The sequence below is a fragment of the Pteronotus mesoamericanus genome, unplaced genomic scaffold, assembly GCF_021234165.1.
Source record: "Pteronotus mesoamericanus isolate MK-2021 breed Mesoamerican mustached bat unplaced genomic scaffold, CSHL_Meso_final contig_256, whole genome shotgun sequence".
In the NCBI taxonomy this organism is placed as follows: domain Eukaryota; kingdom Metazoa; phylum Chordata; class Mammalia; order Chiroptera; family Mormoopidae; genus Pteronotus; species Pteronotus mesoamericanus.
The window spans coordinates 4,045,217-4,070,590 of record NW_026555108.1 but is presented as its reverse complement, the minus strand read 5'-3'; the positions used below and the strand labels follow the sequence as shown (position 1 = coordinate 4,070,590).

Sequence of the window (25,374 nt, the reverse complement as noted above, 5' to 3'; positions counted from 1 at the left end):
TTTTATATCCACAGGTCAGTTACAGAATTCAAGCTCATTAGTGAAGCAGCTTGAAGCAGTGAAACTCATCTATCTCATGTGGGTCTTTCCCAAGGCAGCTGGCTCCCTCCTTTAACCCAGATCCTAAGAGCAATTCAGGAGTCCATCTTTGCTTTCTAATTCCTTCGTTTCTTTGACTCCACAATAGAAAAAGTACTCAGCTCTCAGAGAAGTGAAACCTCCCATGTGTTAATAGAAGGGCATAAGAAAACAGAGTTCGGCCCTGGCTGATGTGGCTCAGTGGATTGAGCCATGGCCTGTGGACAGAAAGGCGGCTAGTTCCATTCCGACTCTGGCACGTGCCTGGGCTGTGGGCCAGGTCCCCAGCTGGCAATGTGCGAGAGGCAACCAATCTGTTTCTCTCCCTCCCTATCTCCATCCTTTCCCCTCTCTCTAGAAAAATAAATAAAATCTTTTAAAAAAAGAAAATAGGGTTCTATAATACAGAGTTGCACCTTAGTAATTTCCTAATTTAGCTGTTCTCTATATTGAAGTACACTTGTAGACCACTTGGCATACATAATTTTGCATGTTTATACATGTTTATTATACTTTTTCTCCTCATCCACAGTACGTATTTGTGAATGACCATTTGTCACGAAGACTTCAGAATTTGTCTGCTTGAAAACAGAGGGACTGGACAAGACAGTCTTTTCAAATTCTCTTCAGGCCTATTGTGTGATCTGCTGTGGCAATGCTAAAAAATTGCTGTTTGAAAAGTTTCATTGTTCTTTCCTTCCAATACCTTGTCCCACTTGTAACGATCTAACAACTTTGCAATATCCCATTGGAGCAAGATTGAAAATCTGAGATGGCATGTATAACAGCATAATTATTTTTTTTCTATTCACCTTGTGCAAGTCCAAGCCCCATCAAGAGCAGAATCTTCTCAATACAAAAACAACTATGATAACAAAAAACAACATTCTCAAGAAATAACAGTTTCTGTGCTTGCTTCGGCAGCACATATACTAAAATTGGAATGATACAGAGAAGATTAGCATGGCCCTGCGCAAGGATGACACGCAAATTCATGAAGCGTTCCATATTTAAAAACAAACAAACAAACAAATAACAGTTTTCCTGAACATTATTGAATGTTATTTGGCTCAGAAATTCATAATAAAATATCACACACTCATTCTTTCCTTCAAAAGTTTGAGCAACAAAAAAATAAAAACAAAACAAGCTTGTACATGTACTGTGTGTCCAACATCATTCTATGCACTAAAGATACAAAGTAATAGGCCCTGACAGGGTAGCTCAGTTAGTTAGACCATCGTCCTGATACAGCAAAGCTACGGATTAAATTACTGGTCAGGGTACATACAAGAATCAACCAATAGCCCTGGCTGGTGTGGCTCAGTGGATTGAGCACTGGCCTGCAAAACAAAAGGTCGCTGGTTTGATTCCTGGTCAGGGCACATGCCTGTATTGCAGGCCAGATCCCCAGCTGGGAGTATGCCAGAGGCAACTGATTGTTTCTCTCACACATCGATATTTATCTCCTTCTCTTTCTCCCTCCCTTCCCCTCTTTCTAAAAAAGAAATAAATAAAATCTTTAAAAAAAGAATCAACCAATGAATGCATAAATAAGTGGAACAACAAACTGATGTTTATGTTTCTCCTCCCCCAGTTCTCTCTCTTTCTAAAAAAAAATTAATAAAATTTTTTAAAAGATTACTATAACACAGGGTTTCATAAAGAAGGACTTCGGTTTAGTAGAGAAAAAAGAAAGGTCAAATAACATTTGTGGAGTACAGTATATTATAGTTAAGTGCAGTGACAGGAATATCCCTAGAATTCTATGAAAACGAGACAGCATCTATTTAAAATTTGGCAGAGAGTACTCAGGGAAAATATATTACAGTAGGCGACATGTGAACTGAACTCGGGGAGTGGGGGAGTAGAAGTTATACTAAAGTGGGCCCTGGCCAGGTGGCTCATTTGATTGGAGCATCATCCTGTACACCAAAAGTTTGCGGGGTCCATTACCAGTCAGGGCACACACCTAGGATGCAGGTTCGATCCCCAGTCAGGGCACGTATGGGAGGCAACTGATCAATGTTTCTCTCTCACATATCCTTTGGTGAGGATTTAAAATAAAATAAAATAAAGTGGGGTGAGGTGGCATTTAAAGTGGTAGAAAATGAGAAGAGAGACTGAAGACACATCAAAGAGGTATTTTTTTTTTACTTGGATAAGTAGAGCTACTCACTGAGATAGTAAAGAGCTAAGGAGTAGCAGGTCTGGGGCAGAAAAGAGAGAAGTGCACTTTAGGATAAGTCAATTTTAAGCTGCGTATGGGACACCCCAGAGATTTCTATAGAAACTGTAGTGGAGCTCAGTGGGACTGGAGCAAAGGAAAGTAGTATGGACTGCAGATCTTGATTTTAAAGTCATTCCCACATACATGGTAGCAATTAAAGCCAAGAGTTTAAAAGAGCTCATGCTGGGAGAACATATAAAAGAACAAGATAAAAGAGCCATGGATGTAGACCTAGAGAATACCAACATTCAATAGATAAGCAGAAGATGGTAGAGTGGGCAGATGCTGTGCTCACCCCTTCCACGACCGCATCAAAATTACAACTAAATTATAGAACAATCATCACTGAGAACCACCTGAGGACTAGCTGATCAGAACTTTATAACTTAGTTTATAACTAAGGATATAAAGGAGAAGCCATGTCAACACTGGTACAAGTGTCAGAGGTGCAGAAAAGGCAGGTCCCACACCCATGGTGTGGCAGTTTAGAATCAGCAGGGATATCTTGTTTTGATTGAATAAGTGATCTGACAGACAAGGTAGTGCAAAACAATCTGAAGAACAAAAAGAGAAAAATTAATTTTTTAGATATTTATTTATTTATTTATTTTTAGAGGGGAAGGGAGGGAAAGAGAGAGGGAGAGAATTACGTGTGTGGTTGCCTCTAGTGCGCCCTCCACTGTGGACCTGGCCCGCAGTCCAGGCATGTGCCCTGACTGGGAATTGAACCAGGGACCCCTTGTTTTGCAAGCTGGCACTCAATCCACTGAGCCACACGAGCCAGGGTGAAAAAAAATTTTTTTTAAATGAGGATATTTTAAAAGACACCTGGAACAACACCAAGTGTACCAATATTTATTTGCATTATAGGGGTCCCAGAAGGAGACATGGAGGAGTAAATTGAAAACCTGTTTGAAAAAATAATGGCAAAAAAATTTCCCTAAGTTAACAAAGGAAATAGACATGCATGTCAAAGTAAGAGATTCAATCAGACAGAAAAAAAAAGAAGAATTTAAAAAATTAGGTCAGTTTAAGGGACTCCTGGGACAATATCAAGCATAACAATATTTGCATCATAGGGGTACCAGAAGGAGAAAAGAAGGACCAAGGAATGAGAACCTATTTGAAGGAATAATGACTAAAAACTTTTCTAACATGGTAAAGGAAATAGAAATATAAGCCCAGAAAGCTCAGAGTCCAAAACAATATGAATCCAAAGAGGCTCACACGGAGATACATCATAATTAAAATGCCAAATATTAAAGACAAAGCGAGAATTTTAAAAGTAGCAAGAGAAAAGCAGGTACCTATAAGAGAGCTCTCATAAGGCTGTCAACTGATTTTTCAACAGAAACACTTCAGGACAGAAGGGATTGGCACAAAATCTTCAAAGTGAAGAAAAGGAAGGACCTACAAACAAGACTACTTTACCCAGCAAGGCTATGATTTAATATTGAAAGACAGATAAAGAGTTTTCAAAAGAAGATAAAGCTGCCTTGGCTGGTGTGGCTCAGTAGATTGAGTACTGGTCTGAGAGCCAAAGTGTTGCCAGTTCAGTTCCCAGTCAGAGCCGAAGTGTTGCCAGTTCAGTTCCCAGTCAGGGCACATGCTTGGGCTGTGGGCCTGGTCACCAGGTGGGGAGAGGCAACCACACATTGATATTTCCTCATACATTGATGTTCCTCTTCCTCTTTCTCCCTCCCTTCCCCTCTCTCTAAAAAATAAAATAAAATCTTTTTAAAAAAAAACACTGTTTAAAAGAAGATAAAGCTAAAGGAGTTCATCACCACTAAACCAGTATTAAGTAGAAAGTTAAAGGGACTTCTTTAAGAAGAAAATAAAAAAAATATGAACAAGAAAATATAGCAAAGAGCCCTGGCTGGTGTGGCTCAGTAGACTGAGCACGGACCTGTGAACTGAAAGGTCACTGTTTCAATTCCCAGTCAGGGCACACGCCTGGGTTGCAGGCCAGGTCCCCAGTTGAAAGCATGTGAGAGGTAACCAATTGATATATCTCTTGCACAGCTGATGTTTCTCTCCCTCCCTTCCCCTCTCTCTAAAAATGAATGGATAAAACCTTTAATAAAAAGAAAATATAGCAAAGAAAAATGATTTTACCAATAAACACATAATAAAAAAAAAAGTAGACCCTTCAACACTAAAGATAGTATAAATGTGAAAAGGCAAAAATAGGAAAATCATGCCCTGACTAGTGTGGCTCAGTTGGTTGGGCATCCAATTGCAGAGCAAAAGGTCACTGGTTTGGTTCCTGGTCAGGACACATGCCTGGGTTGCAGACCCAGTCTCAGGTTGGAGTGTGTGCAAGAGGCAATCAATGTTGCTCTCCTTCTCTCCCTCCTTTCCCCTTTCTCTAAAAAAATGAACAAATAAAATCTTTTTTAAAAAATAGCCCTGACTGGTGTGGCTCAGTGGGTTGGGCACCGTCCTGCAAACCAAAAGGTTACCAGTTCGATTCCCAGTCAGGCACATGCCTGGGTTGTGCACATGGTCCCTGGTCAGGGGCATGCAAGGGACAACTGATTGATGTTTCTCTCCCAAATTAATGTTTCTCTCCCTCTTTCTGCCTTCCTCCCTCTCTCTCTAAAAATAATGTCTTTTTTTAAAAAGTAGGAATGTTATGTATAATTACTACAATAAATTAAGGAGTACACATAAACACATACACAAAAGAAATAAAAATGAGAAAATATAAATGTGGGAGGAGGTGAGTAAAAATAGTAGTGATTGTAGAATGTGTTCAATCTTAAGTGACCATAAGCCTAAAATGGACTGGGTGAAAAAGATGAAGGGATTAGAAGTACAAATCGACATTACAAAATAGTCACGGGGATGTAAAGTACAGAATAGGAAATATAGTCAATGACACTGTAGTAACAATTTATGATGTCAAGTGGGTACTAGACTTATTGGGGTTATCACTCATTATGTTATATAAATATCTAATCACTATATTGTATACCTGAAACTACAATAATATAATGTTGCATGTCAACTGTAATTGGGAAATTAAAACTTAGCTCTGGCTGGTGTGGCTCAGTGGATTGAGTGCTGGCTAGTAAACTGAAAGGTCACTGGTTCGATTCCAATTCAGGGAACATGCCTGGGTTGTGGGCCAGGTCCCCAGTTGGGGGTGTGCAAGAGGCAACCAATCAATGTTTCCTTCACACATCTATGTTTCTATCCCTCTCTTTCTCCCCCCATTCCTCTCTCTCTAAAATTAAATAAATAAAATATTTTAAGAAAAGAAATGGAGTACTGATACATGCTACAATAAGAATGGAACCTTGGAAATATTTAGTGAAAAGAGTAAACACACAATTCCATTTATATGAAATATCCAGAATAAGCAAGTCTATAGAGACAGAAAGTTCAGTAGTTGATGGGGCCCTAGAGGGAGGGGATATTATGGAATAACTGCTATTGGGTACAGGGTTTCTTTGTGGGGGGTAATGAAAATATTCTGGAATTAGTGATAATGGTTGCGCAACTCTGTGAATATACTAAAAACCAATTAGCTATATACCTTAAAAGGATGAATTTTATGGATTGTGAATTATATTTCAATTATAAAATTTTAAAACAAAACAAACATTACATTTAATATTCACCAAGGAACATCAATAACTGAAATAATTCTATCCTATCACCAGTAAATTCATAATGTTAAATGGCTTTCTTTGATTATTATAACATTTTTTTAAAAAAATTAACAAATGAGCCCTGGCTGGTGAGGCTCAGTGGACTGAGCACCAGACTGCAAACCAAAAGGTCTCTAGTTTCATTCCATATCGGGGTACATGCCTGGGTTGCAGGCCAGGTCCCCACTTAGGGGCACAAGAGAGGCAACCAATCAATGCTTCTCTCACTCATTGATGCTTCTCTCCCTCTTCCTCTCTCCTTTCCCCTTTCTCTAAAAAAATTTAAAAAATTGTTTGAATTAACAAATGAAAAAGAGGATTAAGAATTGCACCATATCAAATATGACAGAGAAGTGAAATATGATTACAACAAAAGAGAGCCACTGAATTTTGCAATTGGAGGTCACTAGTAACCTTAGGAAGAAGCGATCCCATGGTGAGTAGGTAGATGAAGAATCAATCAGTTGTTAGAATGCAGACAGCAAGTGTATTCCATTCCTTTTAGAAGCTTCAGTATTAGGAGAAATGGGAAATGGGATCATTTTAGGACAATGTTGAGTCAAAGAAAGTCCACCTACTGCTCTAACATGAAATGTGAACATGATCATATGCCAAGAAGATAAAGATATTTGAGAGAGGTCAAAGATATTTTAAAAAATGAAAATGACTGATAGAAAAAGGACAGTGAAGAAGTGGAAGGGAAGAGGATCCTAAGTCCAGGTGAAAGGAACATACTTCCTCTCTAGAGACAGGAGCACAAGATGGGGAGAAAATGGGACTAAACCTGTAGGTATTCCAGTGAGTGAGAAGAATGGAACACCTATAGTTTTGGAGATTTTGTAATGGCAGAGGGAAACTGGAGACAAGGGGCCAAGAGACTACAGGGTAATCCCAAGAGGGTGATTGAAGTGATGGGTAAAGAGATCTAGACTGGTAAGATAAAAGTCAAGCCAGTTCCAAAAGACAATGTAAGCTGGAAGACCTCACATTACATGACCACCACTCTTTTGTTTTGTTGGGGCAGGAAAGAGAAAGACCTGATGATCTCTTTGGTTTCTCTTATGGCATGCAGGCACCATAATCTCCTGTGCCACTAAAATCATCCAATAATGAAGAACTTACTCCAAAAGGAAACTTGCAGTGCTATTAAGGAAAAGAAATATTGGGTTGGCAAAAAAGTCCATGTGTTTTCTTCTGTAAAATAAAAGACACATTTTTCATTTTCATCAATAACTTTATTGATTTGGATATTTTGAGTGTGTCAGCTGTCTCCCCTGTGGAATAACGTTGATTATTCTCAATTAAGGCCTCTGATTTGATCACTATCAACTTCGATTGGACTACCAGACTGTGGAGCATCGTCCAATGAGAAATCTCCAGCATAAAACTTTGCAAACCACTTTTGACATGATCAATCAGTCACAGCACCTTTTCCAGACACTACACAAATCTTTTTCTGTGTTTCAGTTGTGCTTTTACCTTTTTTGAATAATAAAGCATAATGCAATGAGGTGCAGAGTGGGGATTCCCAGAAAATAGGAGAAAATCTCCAAACCTTTGGTTGAGGGAAGGGGGAAGTGGACTATACTGCATTTAAGATACTTTGCATAACAATGGCAAGTTGATAGCTGTTCTCTCCCAGGCAAAAGGTGTATGTGACTTTAGGGTGCCTTGTGACTCATGACATAGCCAGAGCAGGTGGATGCTCACCGCGATGCCCACCCTAGATGCCTCTGTGTCATGGGGAACTCTTGTCCTGACTAAAGATGGCAGCCAAAAGAAGGTAAAAGATACAGGGAAACTGGCAAAAGTAGCACATCATAGGAAGGGCTGGATATGAGGTCATACAGGAAGTTCCAGACCAAGCATTTACAATAAAGGCTGTCTGAAAGAGAGGTCCCCCCACCACATGTGGCCTGGGGTAGTAAGAAGGAAGATCCCATGTGATCTGTAGTGAGGTGGCAGCCATGGGAGCTGGAGGGCGGGTGGAAGGAGAGAGCTGATGGAGCTGTGTGGGGACCTGCCCTAACCAACCACAAATTTGTGGGAGGTGCATGAAGCTGAACTGGGACTGCTGAGCTGCAGACTAGGGATTCTATAAAGGACGTGTGGAAAAATCACTCTCTTGAGATTTATGCCTCCTTGGACCCCACCATGATCCAGTGTAACATGGCACATAGTTTCCTGAACCGTCACATAGAGGCTGAGGACAATGTAACCCAGATCCTGAAGAAGAGAGCTGCTGCAAAAGAGTGGCAACTCTGAAACCCACAAGAGCACCTTCCAGAGGGGATGGAGACATGTTTGAGCAGCTGGCTTAAGAACACATAAGGATATGGGAACTTCTGGGCATGGTTTTGGTTTATAGCCTGGTGGGGAACAAGGGAAGTGCTGAGTCTCACAGGAGAACAGGAGTGCTCTCAGTCCCTCTGAGGTTGGAATCCTGTAAATAAAAACTTGTTTCCTTCAACACTAATTGTTGGGCCGTACATCAACGCACCATGTGAACAAGCCCTGGTTAGCTCAGGTACAATAATACACTGAATATATTGCATATGTTCTTCCATCTTCACTATTAAAATGGCTACACAAAAATTTACCAATTTTGATAAGTTTATTTTTTAAGAATATTTTATTGATTATGCTATTACAGTTGTCCCAATTTTTCCCCCTTGACCCCCTCTGCCCAGTAAACCCCTTCCCTTCAGCATTCCCCTGCCCCCCCACTTTGTTCATGTCCATGGGTCATGTGTATAAGTTCTTTGGCTTCTCCATTTCCTATACTGTTCTTAACATCCCCCTGTCTGTTTTGTACCTACCAATTATGCTTCTTAATCCTGTACCTTTCCCCCAATTCTCCTCCTTCCCCCTCTCAGCTGATAATTTTCCATGTGATCTCCATTTCTACGATTCTATTCCTGTTCTGGTTATTTGCTTAGTTCTGGTTTTTTTAGATTCAGTTATTGATATTTATGAGTTTGTTGTCATTTTAATGTTCATAGTTTTGATCTTCTTCTTTTTCTTAAATAAGTCCCTTTAACATTTCATATAATAAGGACTTGGTGATGATGCACTACTTTAGCTTTACCTTGTCTGGGAAGCACTTTATCTGCCCTTACATTCTAAATGATAGCTTTGCTGGATAGAGTAATCTTGTAGGCACTTGCTTTTCATCACTTTCAATACTTCTTGCCAGTTCCTTCCTGCCTGCAAAGTTTCTTTTGAGAAATTAACTGAGAGTCTTATGGGAACTCCTTTGTACGTTACTCTCCACTTTTCACTTGCTGCTTTTAAGATTCTCTTTTATCTTTAAAGCCTGGTGATTTAATTACAATGTGTCGTGGTATGGTCCTCTTTGGGTCCATCTTGTTTGGGACTCTTTGTGCTTCCTGGACTTGTATGTCTATTTCCTTCGCCAAATGAGGGAAGTTTTCTTTCATTATTTTTTCAAATAAATTTTCAATTTCTCACTCTTCCTCTTCTCCTTCTGGCATCCCTATGATTTGGATGTTGGCACTTTTGGAGATGTCCCAGAGTCTCCTTATTCTCTCCTCATTTTTTCTGAATTCTTGTTTCTTCATTCCGTTCTGCTTGATTGTTTATTTCTTCCTTATGTTCCAATTCATTTATTTGAACCCCAGTTTCCTTCTTTTCACTGTTGGTTCCCTGTGGGTTTTTATTTCACTTAGTGTAGCCTTCATTTCTTCCCTTATGCTATTGCTGAATTCAGCGAACTCTCAAAGCATCCTTATCACCAGTGTTTTAAACTCTGCATCTGATAGGTTGGCTATTTCCATTTCGCTTAGTTCTTTCACTGGGCATTTGTTCTGTGTTTTCACTTGAGCCATATTTCTTTGTCTCCTCAATTTGGCAGCCTTCCTGTGTTTGTTTCTGTGTATTAGGTAGAGCTGCTTTGACTCCCTGTCTTGGCACACCTGTTATGTTGTATGAGGCGGGGCCTTAGGTAACCACCAGGGAAGGGCAGCCTGCTTCAGTGCTTTGTCACTTTGTATGTGGGGGAGGGATCAGAAAAGAGGACAATGCCACTGCCTGATCGCTGGAGGCTTGTTCAGCACTTGTCCCGCTTCCAGTCCCTTCTGCAAGTGGTGCCCGTCTAACTTGCTCTGGTGGTGATTCCCAGACTGAGTGGGTTTGTGTAAGTTCTAGGACCCTATGGGCCCTTCAAATAGACTCTCCTGACAGACTCACAGTTGAGAGTTCCACTGCTCCAAGCCCCACTGGTTTTATAGCCAGGAGTTAGGACACTTTATTTTCCCAGCACTAGAACCCTGGACTGCTCTGTTTGGCCGGGGACTCATCCCCAGGTATCCTTAATGTGGGACCACTCATTCTGCCGGCTGCAGCCTGCTCACTGCTGCCTTGCCACCACCACATCACATCCCCTCTGCCCCTGCTCCCCATCAATGCCCCTCCTACCCATCTGGATGAATATGTCTTCTTTAAATCCTTGGTTGTTGGGCTTCCATACAGTCCGATTTTCTGGCAGTTCTGGTGTTTTTTGTTTCGAAGTCAGTTGTAATCCTTCTTATGGTTGCGCAAGGTGGTGAAGCATGTATGCCTATGCCTCCATCTTGACCAGAGGTCTTGACAAGCTTTTTTAATATGCACACTAATATGACAGCTGTTACAATACAATGTAACAAAATTGTTTCAAATGAAGTTAAACACAACTGAGCGTTACTAGAGCCATCTTATAAAAAACACCAAATGAACTTTTTGGCCAACCCAATAGAAACTGGGTGGTCAATAAATGACAAATTAGCCATAATTTTATATTATATGGTAGCATAATACCACAAGAACTGTTGTGAGACAATACATAGAACAAAGAAGTACGGGCCATGGGTTCTAAGGCTTTACTCAAACACATCCTCCACTCTGCTGTCTCCAAGTCTTTGCTCATGTTGCTCTCTCTGCTCATAACATTCATTCACAATTTCAGCCTGTCTCTAATGTCAGGAACTTATTTTATCTTTCTATCTCTTACAATGCCAAGTAGAGTGTCTGGCATGTCATAAATGCTGATTTGAGTTCAGATGACAGAAAAAAATCACCAAGGGCTAAGTGATCAGGAAAGGCTTCACAGGAAAAATAAAATCTAAGCTTGTCCTTAAAGATGATGAGTATTCTATCACCCAAAGGAGAATTTTCATGGGAGGAATGACACAAGTGACAATGAAGGTAGGAATATGCAGTAAGAAATCCAATCTGTATATAACAGGGGATCCCTATCATGAACAGTAGAAAATGCTGGCAAGGCAGCATTGATGCAGGTCTTGATTGGCTGGCTAAAACTTTTAAACTATTATATTTACTTGACTGGTGATTCTCAAGGCACAGAACAGGGTTAAGAAAATCTTGGGGGAGGGAGGAAACGATAGAGCTTCTTTTTAGTTGCAGTGATAAAATGACTAGGGTTAGAAAAGACCTTACAGGTCACTGACTTCAATTTCCAACATTTTACAGATCAGGAAATCGAGAGCCAGGGAGGTAAAGTGACCTACCAAAGGTGACCCAATTTAAAGAGGGACTAGAACCCCTGGATCCCAATTTCCAGTCTTGTTCACCTTCTACCAGATATGGAAAGAAACCATCATATGTCCAGGCTGAAAGAAAAGATTTTCAAATATAAAAAGGAAGTACAAATAAAGGCATGTAACTTGAAGAACTGTAATACCATTATTAATTCCTATGAATTTTGTCAACAGACAGGGCACTTACATGGAATATATAAGGTAACAATCAGAATAAAAGTTTTATAGAATTAAGGAGACAAAGAGACATTTATCAATAATCTCTCTAAGAAATAACTACAGCTCTATATTTTTTCACATATATTTGTATTTAATACTCAGAAAAACACTGTGAAAGAGACAGGGGAGGTATTACCTTTCCCATTTTATAAATGAGAACATTGGCAATGGAGGGAAAATTGGGATAACTGTAATTGAACAACAATACAATTTTTTTTAAAAAGAATATTGAAATGTACTAATTTCTCAGTGAAGAATCAGAGAGTTTACCCCAGTACTCTTTCTACAACTTTCAAGTCAGTGCACATCTCCACAATGGACCAAAATGAGCATGAGGAATTCTGGTTTAGCAGGCAGAAGCAAGACTTTGTGAACAAATAGGTAAAGGCAGAGGTGAGAGGGTAGTTTATAAAATAGTAGTACTACTTCATCTTACCCTAGAAATGTTTGTCACATAGTGTAACAAAGTAATTATTTGTTTAATTTAATAATTTAATAGCACAAATTTCAATCTATAAACATTGTATGTTGTTGATAAATAGACTTTTATAATGACATTATTCTCAGGTCACAAATCATATGCTTTGTGAGCCCTGCTGGAGATGGAAAAAAAATGTTGAAATTGTTCTTACCGAGATGATGTCAAAAGGCAAAATTATATTACCTACACAGCTGTGATATATAACACATCTACTGGTAGACAGAGTTCTACTGCTTAATACTTAAATGCATACACATACTAACACAATCTGTCTCTCTGTTTTTTCTCTCCCTCTGTCTGTCTGTCTGTCTGTCTGTCTCTCTCTCTCTCTCTCACACACACACACACACACACACACACACACACACACACAGAGCAGGTGCACATACACATAACCACAACCCTGGCTTTTCCCTAGGCTTTTATTATTTGAAATACTGGCATATTTTGTGTTACACAAGATGAAGTGCTCACCCATATTTACACATTGAATGAGACATTGTTAAAAAGAAAAACAAGAAGGTTAGGGAACTCTGATGTTATACATGATGGAGGAGGGCTTTTGACTTGAAAGGAAACTTGAGTACAGAGCCTCATGTGACCTAGGAAATCAGTTAGAAACTGAAGACCAAGAAATTGAGGTACCTTCACTAGTCTGTAGGAGAAATTAATTCCAATAGCATTGTAAAGGCATGGGTTTGCTGGGTTGAAGGAATCAAGAAATACATAGCAGGTCAAAGTGGAATATGAATGTCTGCTATACAGAAAGCTTCTAAAGATTTGAAGGAGGGAAAGGAACTGAGAATAGAGGCTTGAGGGTCCAATATGCTTTCTGGGAGAGGACTTGACTTTAATCAGAGCTCTAAAAGGAAAGAAGCCTTTGTGACAGACCCCGTTAATAATTACCAGATGCTTAAGGTAGCACAATATTCCCTTCAATGAATGTATACAACTATGTTGTAGGCTCCAATGTTAGGGACATTGTTTTACTATCTTAAGAATACTTTCATATTTAAAAGAGTACAGATTAGAGCCCAGAAATAAACTCATACCTATGTAGTTAATTAATATATGAAAAAGGAAGCAAGAACATGCAATAGAGTAAAGACAATCTATTCAATAAATGGTGTTGAGAAACTTGGACAGATACACGCAAAAAAAAAAAAAAAAAGAAGAAGAAGAAAAAAGAAACTAGACCACCATCTTATACCATATACAAGAATAGACTCAAAATGGATTAAAGACTTAAATACAAGACTCAAAATCATAAAACTCCTAGAAGAAAACATAGGCAGTAAATTCTCTGACATCTCCCTTAGCAATATTTTTTCCTCATATATTTCCTCAGGCAAGAGAAACAAAAGAAATTAAATGGGACTACATCAAACTAAAAAAGATTTTGCACAACAAAGGAAACCATCAACACAATGAAAATACAACCTACTGAATGGGAGAACATAATCACCAATGCAAAATCGATAAGGGGTAATATCCAGAATTTATAAAGAACTCAACACCAAGAAAACAAACAATGCAATTAAAAAATGAACAAAGGACATGAATACACTTCTCCAAAGAGGACATGCAGATGGCCAGTAGACATATGAAGAGATGCTCAACATTACTAATTGTCAGATAAATGCAGATTAAAACCATAATGAGATATGACCTCACACCTGTCAGAATGTCTATCATTGATAAATCAACAAATAAGTTTTGGCCAGGGTGCGTTGAAAATGAAACCCTTCTGTATTCTTGGTGGGAATGCAGATTGGTGCAGCTAATATGGAAAACATTACTTTTCCTCAAAAATTAAATATGGAACTGCCTTATACCCAGTGATTCCACGTCTGGGTATACAAGTATATCTGAAGAAACACAAAACACTAATTTGAAAGAATATGTGCATCCCTATGTTCACTGCAGAGTTATTTACAATAGACAAGATATAAAAGCACTCAAGTGCCCATCAACAGACAAGTGGATAAAGAAGTGGTGGTACGTATATACGATATATTACTTGGCTATAAAAAAGAATGAAATCTTACCACTTGCGACAGCATGGATAGACCTAGAGGGCATTATGCTAAGTGAAACAAGTCAGTCAGAGAGAGACAAATACAATAATGCAATAGGATTTTACTTATATGTGGAATCTAAAGAACAAAATAAATCAACAAAATTGAAGCACATTCATAGATATAGAAAGCAGACTGATGATTGTCACAGGCAAGGGGGTTTTCAGGGAATGGATGAAAAGGGTAAAGGGATTAGAAACACAAACGGGTAGTTACAGAATAGTCACAGGGGTGTCAAGTACAGCATAGGGAATATAGTTGATAATACTGTAATAACTATATATATGGTGGCAAATGGGTACTGGAAATATCAAGGGGAACACTTTATAAAGTACATATTGTTTTACCACTAAGTTGTATCCCTGAAACTAATAAAAAGTAGTATCGAATGCAAATGGTAATTGAAAAAAGAGAATAAATAAAGTCTCAGTTGTGCTACTGCAAAAAAGAATACAGATGAGTATTTTAGTGGGAGAAGCTACAAAGAAGTATCAAACTCAGTTTCTGCCTTCAAAAACCTTCCCATCTAGCTGAGAAAACAGGATAACCTATTGGGCTGGCCAAAAAGCCCATTGCATTTTTTCCATACAATGGCTCCAGTAGTGCTTAGTTGTCTTTAAATCCATGTGAAACAATTTTTTTAGATTGTATTGTGACAGCTGTCATATCAGCGTGTTTAAAAAAAGCTTATCAAAATTGGTGAATTTTTGTGAATTTTAATATTGAAGATGGGAAAAGACACACAACATTTTTGGTGTATTAAGCTTTATTATTTCAAGAAAGGTAAAAACACAATTGAAACACAGACACAAAAAGATTTGTGCAGTGCATGGAGAAGGTGCTGTGACTGACTGAACATGCCAAAAGTGGTTTGCGACTTTTTTTGTACTATTGACATTTGGCCAAATAATTCTTTGCTATGGGGCTGCCTTATGCATTGGATGGTGTTCAGCAGCACCCTTGGCCTCTACCCACTAGAAGCCAATAGCAGGAATAGCCGACATACTGAAAATATCCTAATCAATAGAGTTATTGGTGAAAATGAAAAAACGTGTCTTTTATTTTACGGAAAAAACATAATGGACTTTTTGGCCAGCCCAATACAACCTAACACAGTGACAAATGAGGGTTTAGGGAAGTGTTGATGGATGGGTAAAGAAGAATTCACTGAAGTGGTAAAGTTTAAGTTGAGCTGTGAAACACCTGAAGGGACCCAAGAGGCAGGTTGGAGGGAAGAACATTCTGCTTTGGGAGATATGTGAACAAAGGCCAGAATGTGAGAGGCTTATGAGTAGACCAGGCTGGATGGAACAGGATTCAGATGGCAAGTAGCAAGAAGAATGGAAGAGCAGCTCAAGCCTATTATAGAGGGGTTTAAGATGTTTGAAGAGCAGCAATAGGGAGACATGAAAGATTTCTGATGAGGTGCTAACATGACAAAGTGGCACTTGAAGAAAAATAATCTAGCTGAAGTGAGCAGAGAAGAAAACAACTCTCAACTGCATAACCACTGCAGGAGTCCAGTAATAAGGAACTGAGGTAGAATCACAGATTTTCTTGGTTGTGATAGGACTTGCAGATCATCTGAGTTCAACCGGAGTGATAGCAGCAGAATTAGAAAGGGAGTGATGCAAGAGACACCATGAGCATATACATGAATTTCATGAAGTATTAATCAACTTAGCAATTGATTGCTAAATGTGAGTATCAAGAGAAAGGGAGAAAGGAGGGGAAGGGGCCTCTAAGATTTTACGCCTGAATGACTGAGAGAATGAAACTAGGAGTTTTGTAAAATTCAGTGTGTGTGTGGTGGAAGATGGAGATGAGTGGAGATGAGTTCACTTTAATTTATTTAATTGGAGGTGTCAGCTGGAAATACAAGCAGAAAGATACTGTACCAAAAAGATTTGTCTAATGTCATTAAGAACAAAGTAGGTTGGTACTCCTTGGTTGATCTTTATTAGCTAAATCAGCTTCAAGGAATAGAATCCTCACTAGCAAAGTGTCTTGTACATAATAGGGACTCAGTGAAGTGGTGGCTGAGTTGAGGGAACTCCTGAACTCTTTTCTCTTTCCCTCAAGTGGCTAACTGTGACAAGTATTAAGATCCTTCCTTCTATAATAAACTCTCAGAGTTTCCCCAACCTAAGCATTTAAACTATATTGCCAAAGTGCTTTAGAGAAATGTAATGCTTCTAGGCACAGAGCTTTGTCGATTGATCCAAAACCTTAGTAATGTTCAAGCATTTCTTGCCCCTGTAGGCAAGTGGTGTGGCAAGATGAAACAAGAATAACGATCCACAACCACAAAAAAAAATTCAGATGCAATCTCCTTTTGAAAATCAATTTCATTGTAGCTATTCAGCTTCAACCCTTGCCATACACCATCACTCCAGTAAAAATTACTCTTCATCTCTGAATTGTGGGCCCGGTGACAGGTGGATGTGTATGGAAGAGATTACTCGGCAGCCTATTATTTTAAAGTGGTTTCAGCAGCTAGCAGAAGGGGAGTTCCCACAAAGCCACAGGAGACAGGAAACCACCCTCCTCCCTTGTCTATTCAAAGCATGCAGGACTATCATCTGGCTGAGGAACTGTCCACTAACATTCCTCTCTCCTTCAAAGACACAGAGTTTCATAAACTGATTTCCCAAACAGTGTTCCACAGACATGTTCATTACACATTCACTACCACTCAAGTTCATGGTCTACTGGTCTTCAAAGTTAGGCCTAGTATCATAGATGATAAAGACGAAATAATCCATAACAGGTAGCTAAGGTTAGGCACAGAGAAGCAAATGTTACCTCCTCTTTAGTCTTCCTTTATCTCTGTCTTTAGAGCATTACATCTCAAATAGAATGAGCATCAGCATCATCCGAGAAGCCATTTTTTTCCCAATTAATATATGGCTCATTGTCCCACTTGAAAGACTCTAGTGATATATACCTGAGTACAGCCAGGGATATGTGCATTTGAAATAAGTTCTCTAGGTAAGATTAATATGCACCCTTAATTAAAAACCAGTATAATAGATTATCTGTATTATATATTTTAACCCTATGATTCTAAAAATACTCTAATAGGATCTGGGAATAGCTAGCTATTTTCATTAGAGAGAATGAGAGTAAGTGCGAGAGAGAGAGGGGGAGAGAGAGACAAGGACAGAGATCATTTTGGGCCAAGATTCCTAATTATTGTATGCCCTCTCTAGGACAAGCAGCCATTGGGCCCCACATGTACTCTAGGTTTTAACCATACCAAGCCATAGTGGTGTCCAACCTTTTGGCATCTCTGGACCACACTGGAAGAGGAAGAGTTGTCTTGGGCCACACATTAAATATACAAACACTAATGAAAACTGATGAGCAAAAAAAAAAAAGTTTTAAGTAAATTTACGATTTTGTGTTGGGCCACATTCATAGCCACCCTGGGCTGCATGCATCCCGCGGGCTGCAGGTTGGACACCCCTGCAACCATTACATAAATCACAAACTCTCACCTAGAGTGCATACCAGATTCACCCAGAGTTTAAAATTATACATGACTAAATCCCATTCCTGGAGCTTCTGGGTGAGTTGATTTTTTTTCCTTTCATATACATATTTTTTAATCCTCACCCAAGGATATATAAATTGATTTTAGAGAGAGAGGAATGGAGAGAGAGAGAGAAACATCAATGTGAGAAACATCAATCCCTTTCTATACATGCCTCAACTGGGAATCAAACCTGCAACCTAGGTATGTGCCCTAGGGAATCAGACTTGCAACCTTTTGGTGTATGGCACCATGCTCCAACTAACTGAGCCACTCAGCCAGGGCCTGAGTGAGTTGATTTTGGGTTGGTGCTCAGGATACATCTATTAGGGGGAGATAGCTACGATGGTAGGTGAGATGAATGGTCTTCAAGATTCTCTTCCTCTAAAGACGGGTATCACTCAGGAACAACCAATACCTTGTACATATTTATTGACCATATTCTATGTTTCAAAGACTGTAAACAATAACAGCTTCATTTAGATATAATTCACATACCATAGAATTTATGTTGTACAATTTTAGGTGTACATCATAAGATATACACAATTTATGGCGTACATTTTAAGTGTACAATTCAATGATTTTTAGTAACTCTACAAAAATTGTATAGCCATGATATCTTTTTTTAAAAGATTTTATTTATTTATTTGGAGAGAGGGGAAGGGAGAGAGAAAGAGAGGGAGAGAAACACTGATGTGTGAGAGATACATCGATCGGTAGCCTGTTGCATGCCCCCAATTGGGGGCCTGTCCCAAAAGGGAGGCATGTGCTGACTAGGAATCGAATCAGAGACCGTTTGGTTTGCAGGCTGGCACTCAATGCACTGAGCCGCAGGGTTAACCATGGTATCTCCTTACATCATTTCCTTTCTTTTTCATTCTACTACTACCCCCTTGGCTGTGGTAGATACATTCTAGAATATTTTCTTCCCTCCAATAAGTTCCCTCAAGGTGCTGCTCTCTGATGCCTGTAGACACTTAATTCCCATTCCCTTCACCTGCCCCCAGGAATTCACTAATCTAATTTTTGCCTACATAGTTGCCTTTTTTGGATCCTTCATATAAATGGAATCATACATTATGTATTTTGTGACTGGCTTTTTTCATTTAGTATAATATTTTAAATACTTATTTATTTTTAGAGAGGAGAAGGGAAGGAGAAAGAGAGGGAGAGAAACATCAATGTGTGGTTGCCCCTCACATGTCACCTCCTGGGGACCTGGCCTGCAACCCAGACATGTGCCCTGAGTGGGAATTGAACCAGTGACCCTTTGATTTACAGGCCGGCACTCAATCCATTGAGCCACACTAGCCATGGCAATAATATTTTTGAGGTTCATCAATGTTATAGCATGTCTCTGTGGTTTATTCCTTTTTATGATTGAATAATATTCTATAGTATAGAATATTATACTACATTTTGTTTTCCCATTCAGACATTTGGGTTGATTCCATTTTTTGGCTACCATGAATAGTGCTGTTATGAATATTTATGTAGAGGTTTTACTGTGAACAGATGCTTTTATTTATCTTGGGTATATATCTAGGAGTAGAATTGCTGGATCATGTGGTAACTGTGTGTTAACTTACTGAGAAATTACCAAACTCTTCTCCAAAACAGCTGCATCATTTTACATTTCCACGAGCAATGTATGAAGTTTTCCATTTCTCTACATCTCCACCTCCTATTGTCTTTTTCATTACAGCCAGTCTAGTAAATGTGAAGTGGTATCTCCATTGTTTTTTTAATTTTATTATTTTTATTGAGGTATAATTGACATACAACACTATATTAGTTTCAGATGTACAACATAATGATTCAATATTTGTACATATTGCAAAATAATCACCACAATAAGTCTAGTTAACATCTGTCACCATACACAGTTACAAAAATTTTTTTCTTATGATGAGAACTTTTAAGATCTATTCCCTTAGCAACTTTTAAATATGCAACACAGTATTATTAACTACAGTCACCATGCAGTACACTACATCCCCATGACATTTATATTATAACTGGAAAATTGTACCTTTTGACTCCCTTCACCCACTGCCCCCCACCTCCTACCCTCCACCTCTGGCAACCAACAATCTGTTCTATCTATGAGTTTAGTTTTTTGGCTTTTCTTTAGATTCCACATATAAGTGAGATCACACAGTATTTGCCTCCACTGTGGTTTTAATTTGCATTTCCCTGATGGGTAATGATGTTAAATATCCTTTCATGTGTTTATTTAGCCATTTGAATATCTTCTATACTAAGCTATTTGTTTATATCTTTTGCCCATTTTTATGTGTGTTTTCTTGTTATTGTGTCCCAAGAGTCCTTTATAAATTTTGGATATAAATACTTTATTGAATTTATATTTTGTAAATATTTTCCCCTGGCCTGTCACATTTGTTCCATCTTTTAATATTTCTTTGGAAAAACACAATTTTTTGTATTATGATTAGGGCCAGTTTATCAGTTTAATCTTTTTATGGAATGGTTTTGGTGTCATATCTAAGAAAATCTGTGCAGTCCAAAGTCTTGAAAAGGTTACCCTACGTTTTCATCCAGAAGTTTTCTTGTTTTGGCATTTACATTTATGCCTATTATACCTTTTAAAATTAAATTTATTGAGGTAACATGGTTAATAACATTACATAAATTTAACAATATAATTCAATATCTGTATAGTCTATTGCATGCTCCCCACCAAAATTCTAGTTTCCTCCCATTGAGTTAATTTGTGAACATGGTGTGTAGCGAGGGTCTAAGTTGATCTTTTTATTTTATTTTATTTTTTAAATTATATTTTATTGATTATGTTATTACAGTTGTCCTGATTTCCCCCCTTTGCTCCCCTCCACCCAGCACCCCCCACTCTCTCAAGCAATCCCATCATTGTTCATGTCCATGGGTCATATGTGTAAGTTCTTTGGCTACTTCATTCCTTATACTGTACTTTATATCCCCATGGCTATTCTATAACTACCTATTTGTACTTCTTAGTCTCCTTACCTCTTCAACCATTCCCCCGCTCCCAATCTGGGAACCATCAAAATGCTCTCTATATCCACGATTCTGTCTCTGTTCTTGTTTTGCTTAGTTTGTTTTTTATATTCAATTGTTGATAGATATGTATTTTTTATTCATAGTTTTATTGTTCATTTTATCATTCATTGTTTTGATCTTCTTTTTCTTAAATAAGTCTCTTTAATATTTCATATGATAGTGGTTTGATGATGATGAATTCCTTTAGCTTTTTCTTGTCTGGGAAGCTCTTTATCTGCCCTTTGGTTCTAACTGATAGCTTAGCTGGGTAGAGCAATCTTGGCTGTAGGACCCTGCTTTTGAATATTTCTTGCCAATCCCTTCTAGTTTGCAAATTTTCTTTTGAGAAATCAGCTGACAGTTTTATGGAAACTCCCCTGTAGGTAACTAACTGCTTTTCTCTTGTTGCTTTTAAGATTCTGTCTCTATATTTAACCTATGGCAGTTTAATTATGATACGTCTTAGAGTGGGTCTCTTTGTAGCCACCTTGTTTGGAACTCCCTGTGCTTCCTGAACTTGCATGTATTTTTCCTTCAACAAATTAGGGAAGTTTTCTTTCATTATTTTTTCAAATAAATTTCCAATTTCTTGCTCTTCCTCTTCTCCTTGCACCCCTATGATGCAAATGTTGGAACTCTTGAAATTGTCCCAAAGGCTGCTTATACTCCCCTCATTTTGGGGGATTCTTTTATCTTCTTGTTGTTCTGATTGGTTGTTTTTTGCTTCCCTTTGTTCCAAATCATTGATTTGATTCTTGGCTTCATCCACTTTATTGTTGTTTCCCTGTAAATTGCTCTTTATTTCAATTAGTGTATCCTTCATTTCTGACTGTTTTATGCTGTTGAGGTCCTCACTAAGTTCCTTGAACATCCTTATAACCAGTGTTTTGAACTATGCATCTGATAGATTGCTTATCTCCATTTCATTTAGCTCTTTTTCTGGAGTTTTGATCTGTTCTTTCATTTGAGTGTTGTTTCTTTGTCTCCTCATTTTGGCAGCCTCCCTGTGTTTGTTTCTACATATTAGGTAAAGCTGCTTTGACTCCATGTATTTATTTGTAGGGTGGCCTAATGTAGTAGGTGTCCTGTAGGGTCCAGTGGAACAGCCTCCCTTATCACTCAAGCTGGATACTCGAGGTGTGTCCTTTGTATGAGCTGAATACACCCTCCTCTTGTAGTTGAGACTTGGTTTCCATTGGCAGATCAATGGGAGGGGTTTACCCAGGCCAGTAAGCAGCATGGATTGGCTGTGACCACTGACCAGCAACCTCTGTCCTCTGTGGAGAAAAAGCTGTGCAGGAGCAGAGTGGTGGTGCTCCAATGTAATCTAAAGCTGTCCACTGGATGCACTGGCCCTGGGGTTTCCCGGGTGGTGCAGGACAAGGTCAGCCCCCACTTGTGATTTGACCAGGGCCACCCTGCCTGAGCTATAATGTAATCTGAGATGGCTGCTACTTGTGCTGGGTTTGGAGATTCCCAGCTGAAGCCAAGCTGTGAATCTAGGTTGGCCTCTGCTAGTGCCAGGCCTGGGGTTCACTGAGGCCAGCTATTGCTTATTTGAGGGGATTTAGGAAGTTGTGAAACATGAGCCAGGACCAGCCATTCCTATGGAAAAGCAGCTTGGGGTGGGTCCATAAGTTGAGTGGGGCAGAGTCTCTGAGATCTCCAAGGTGGGTCAAACAGTATAAGCCAGGTTGATGGAATCTCAGACATGGCACCAGCTTGCCAATTTGGTGGGGGGCGGGATTTAGAAAAGGAACAATGGCCTCTGCTAACCAGACCCTTCAGTTCCTCCCTTAATGCCACTGGTGCCTTTCAAGCTGCTACCCCAGTGCTGGAGCTCAGAGGGAGCAGGTCTGAGTAGGTGAGTCTGTGTGTGGGTTCTTTAAGTGGAACTTCTGGGACTCCAGCAGTTTCTTCCATTGAATCAATCCCTGCTGGTTTTTGCATCCAGAAGTTGTGGGGAGTTATCTTTCTGGCACCGGAACCCTGGGCTGGGGGTCTGGTGTGGGCTGGAACTCCTTGCCTCCGAGATATCCCTCCCAAACTTTTATCCACTACATGTGGGTGGGGGACCAGCCCATTCTGCATCTGTGCCTCTCCTACAAGTCTGTATTGATATGGTATCTTTAATTCTGTAGTTGTCAGACTTCCATTTACTCAGTTTCTGATGGTTCTGAGTGACTGTTCTATATTTTAATTGTAATTTTGATGTGGTTGTGCAAAGAGGCAAGCCATGTCTGCCTATACCACCATCTTGACCAGAAGGTGGCTAAGTTGATCTTTTTACATGTGTATACAAATGTCCCAGCACCATTTGTCGAATAGAGTCTGCCTAATGAATTGTTTTGGTACATTTGTCAACAATCAATTGACCATAAGTGTCAGGGTTGTTGTTTTTTTTTAAAGATTTTATTTATTTACTTTTAGAGAGAGAAGAAGGGAGAAAGAAAGAGTGGGAGAGAAACAGAGGAATGAGAGATGTCAATTGGTTGCCTCTCGCACGCCCCCAACTGGGGATCTGGCCTGAAACCCAAGTATGTACCCTGACTGGAATTGAACTGGCAACCTTTTGGTTCACAGTCCAACACTCAATCCCCTGAGCCACATCAGCCAGGGCCATAAATGTTAGGTTGTTTCTAAACAATCAATTCTCTTCCATTGATCTATATGCCTATCCTATGCCAGTACCACACTGTCTTAATAAGTGTAGCTCTATAGAGTTTGCTGTTCCCTGAATATGCCATGTTCTTTCCCACCTCTTCCATTTCTTAGTACATGTTATTTCTTCTGCCTAAAAAAGTCTTATCTAGACAACTCTTACTCATATTTCAAGTCTAACCTCAAAAGATTCTTTGTCCAGAAACTGTTCCTTGGTTTCAAAAGTCCGGATCAGGTATTCCACCTTAGTGCTCCAGATTATCCTATAATTATCTTTATCATTGCATTATTATGCTGTATCACATTTGCCTGTTCACTTGACTGTAAGCTCCATGATGACAATGATCCTCACTACCCAGCTCAAAAGTTTCAGCTCCATTGCTTTGTACAGTGTCTGATGCATAGAAGATGATCAATAAACACTTGTTGAAGAAATGAGGACCTGATTCTGCTTCTAGTTATGGAAGACTAATTCAGACCAAATTTCTGCTGAAAACAACAAGAAAACTGTAAGAAAATATAAATCATATATATATTTGAAGGCACCCAACATCTAATAGGATAATAAGGTGTAATGGAGACAAGATGCAAGATAAAAATAAAACTAAGAGAGGCTGTTTTTCTCTTCAGGTCACTGGCTGATTACAGAAAAGTCAGCTGAGAGACAGCAGAGCTTTTGACAGGTATAAAACTAAAACAACAAACATTTGAATTCAGAACCCATCATTGAGGTGAACCCTAGATAAACCTACAGTTGTTGGGTTCCAACTGAGAAAGAATACACACCCGAAGGAAGGTTAAATCAGCCTTTGCATGGTCAGCTTCAAATTATCTCAACCTCAGACTGAATTAAAGTGGTAAGGGATTTCTAATGCTCTTAATCACTTGCCTGAAGTAAGCATATATCCTTTCTGGTTAAAGATTTAAGAAGCAGAGCCCTCAAACCATCTCTATTATAGTTTTTCATATACAGTGTCTGCCAGTCAACCAAAACTAACCAGGCATATGAGCAAAGAAGGCAAAATAAATTAAAAAACCAAGAGAGACAATAGACAACAGAAACATACCCCAAAGGATTGAGATAACGGAGTTACTAGATTAATTTCAAATAATTGTGCTTTATGTGCAAAAAATAAAAGAAAGGAAAGAAAGAAAGGGAGAAAGGAATGGAAGGAAGGAAGGAAGAAAAGGAAAAATAGTAAATTTTGGCAAAGAACTGAATGCTATTTTTAAAAAGAACCAAGTTAAAATTCTGGAAATAAAAGAAAAATATATGTGAGAAGTGAAATTAAGAAAAAAACGTTGGGTGAGTTTAACAGAAGATAAGGCAAAGCTAAAGAGAGTGAATTGGAAGATAGGTCAGAAGAAAATATCCACAATGAAATACAGAGAAAACAAAGGACGGAATACAGAAAAAAGTGTGTCAGAGGAATAAGGGATACAGAGAAAATGTCTAAAAGAGGTTGTAACTGAATCTTTAAAAGAGTAGAGCAAGAATAAGGCAGGGACAACATTTAAAGAAATAATAGCTGAGAATATTTCAAAACAGACAAACAACCATCAAGCCACAAATTCAAGTACTATGAACCCCAGTGAAGATAAATATAAAGAAAAATCACACCTAAGGACATTATGGTAAAATTACTAAAACCCAAAGATAAAGAGAAACATGTAAAGAAGACAGAGGAAGAAGCACATTATCTACCAAAGAAGCAAATATAAATTTTTCAGCTGATTTCCCCTCAGAAATAATGAAAGCCAGTAGTCAGTGACATTGTATCTTCAACACGGTTTTTTTCACATAAAAAATCTTAGTTTATTAATCCTTTCATGAAA

The 25,374-nt window shown here is 38.8% G+C and overlaps 1 protein-coding gene and 1 non-coding gene across 2 annotated transcripts in view; one reads left to right on the top strand and one right to left on the bottom strand.

Moving 5' to 3' along the window:
• Window positions 1-25,374, bottom strand: part of EDA (ectodysplasin A) — a 299,496-nt gene that overhangs the window by 248,256 nt on the left and 25,866 nt on the right. The gene's annotated exons all lie outside the window — the stretch shown is intronic.
• Window positions 987-1,092, top strand: LOC129071141 (U6 spliceosomal RNA). Its single transcript, XR_008529209.1, has one exon. It is a non-coding gene; the product is annotated as a U6 spliceosomal RNA (small nuclear RNA).